Source organism: Macrobrachium nipponense, chromosome 25 (assembly GCF_015104395.2).
Source record: "Macrobrachium nipponense isolate FS-2020 chromosome 25, ASM1510439v2, whole genome shotgun sequence".
In the NCBI taxonomy this organism is placed as follows: domain Eukaryota; kingdom Metazoa; phylum Arthropoda; class Malacostraca; order Decapoda; family Palaemonidae; genus Macrobrachium; species Macrobrachium nipponense.
In genome coordinates, this window is record NC_087214.1 from 62,469,248 (window position 1) to 62,471,650 (window position 2,403).

The window sequence follows — 2,403 nt, forward strand, 5'->3', positions numbered from 1 at the left end:
AGCAAAACTGACTGGTAATAATCTACCATTGAGAGAGAGGGAGTGACCATTTTCTATACATATGTATATATACGTATGGATTCTAATACTATTAACGTTTCATCAAATTCGCTATTATTCACGACAACTTGAATATTTACATGAGCAAAACAGATTGGTAATCATTTTACGCGAGAGAGAGAGAGAGAGAGAGAGAGAGAGAGAGAGACGAGATGGACGGCGATGAGAGAGAGAGAGAGAGAGAAGAGAGAGAGCGAGAGAAGAGAGAAGAGAGAGAGAGAGAGAGAGAGAGAGAGAGTGGTCCATCCGAACAGTAGAAACTCGCACTCTCACAGAGTCGGCGTTTCCCAAAATCCGCAGATTCAGCGGAAAACGAAAATCAACACAAGACGCAAATAGATTCTGCAAGATCAGACAAAACCACAGGTTTCATATATGCAAGACGTCACAAAAACGGAGGGCAATAATTTCCATGCCATGACCAGATTTTGCCGCGTTTAGAGGGTATATAATATAACAGAAGTAATTGCAATGCGTTCTCTGTCGAGGATATCTGAGTATATATATATAGCCTTTCGCAGTTCGTTTGCAAGTGTCGTGTAAAATACGTCACTGATAAATGTCTGTCGTCTGCTTTATTGCGACTGAGCCACTGCATGGGGTCATTCTAACTCAGTTCTGATCGCTCCCACTGACCTCAATTCGAATCCTGGGATGGGTAGAAGCCATTTTATTTCGTTTCCTAATTTGGGGGACGTCATTGTCATCAACTGAAAACGTATACAAGATTGACGGAAATAGCGACATTCTACGATAATTATTCCGCTTGTTATATATGTGTAAGGTAGAATTCCGTAGGGTATAGGATTAGTATCAGGTAGGGAAAAAAATAAAGGCATGGGCTGGCAACTCCATCCTTGCAACCATTTCGTTAAAAGGGTTAACTCCACGCACACACACACACACACACAGCAAGAGAGAGAAAGAAACATCACAGCTTAAATGGTCAAAGACACATCCATACCTTAGCCATCGAATCGTGGATTTAATGTCGTAAAATATAAGTTGCAAAAGGTGAATTGCTCTTGGAAACTTGTAAATGTTATTTTAAAAAATGGGGGTAAATCATACTTCAAGTCTTAGGAAGTGATATAACCAGCGTTTCGAAGATCAATACTGTTAACCTATATTTAGTAGTGTGACAGTTTTTAATTTTGGAAGACTCCACTGGGGTTGCCGTTCTCTGTACCATATTTTAGTTGGGCGTGAGAGGTCTTTTAAGCCCAATTTGAAGGAAATCAATAAAAAGTCAATATTCCACTTTAAACACACGAATAATTTCATTATTATTCCTCAACGAAAGTCGTGAATATCATAATAAAAGAACGAGAATATGATAGTCCGTTCTAACGAACGCATCCAACACTCACAATGGGAAAAGTTAGACGAACTCTATGAACCAAAAGAAAAAAAACATTTTCCCACAGATTTTACGACCCGTACGTAGCAAGCACACGAAAGCTGCTAATGGCAGGGGAATGGTACGCTTGAAAGCAATTAAAATCGTAGCATTTCCCCCGTTCATTTCCATCCCAAGTTGCTAGAATATCCCCCTCCCAACCCCCTCGAGAGAAGCATTTTCCCACAGATTTTACGACTCGTCCGTAGGAAGCACACGAAAGGTGCTACTGGCTGGGAAATGATACGCTTGAAAGTAACTTGAAGACGTAGCATTTCCCCGTTCATTTCCATACCAAGTTTCTAGAATATCCCCCCTTCCCCAACCCGCCCGAGAGAGAAGCATTTTCCTATAGATTCTACGACTCGTGCTTGACGTCTCATTTCCCCCTTCATTTCCATCCCTAGTTGCTAGAATTTCCCCTCCAGCGGCCCCCTCCCCATTTTCCTACAGATTCGACGACTCGTACGTAGCCAGCACGTGAAAGGTGCTAATGGCAGGGAAATGATTCTCTTGAAAGTAACTTGAAAACGTAGCATTCCCCCATTCATTTCCCTCGTCAGTTGCTAGAATATCCCCACCCCCTCACCCCCCCAAATTTCCTACAGATTCGACGGTTCGTACGTAGCAAGCACGCGAAAGGTCCTACTGGCAGTGAAATGAGATGCTTGAATGCAGTTAAGATCTTAGCATTTCCCCATTTCCATCCCAAGTTGCTAGAATATCCCCCTCCTCAGCCCCCTTCGCCCCCCACTACCCGAGAGAGAGAAACATTTTCCAACAGATTCGACGACTCGTACGTTCCTGAGTCGCAAATGAGACGCCCGAATGCAATGAAAATCTTAGCATTTCCCCGTTCATTTCCATCCCAAGTTGCTAGAATATCCCCCACCCAAGAGAGAGAGAGAGAGAGAAGCATTACCGAAAGGTCCCCGAAATGGGCT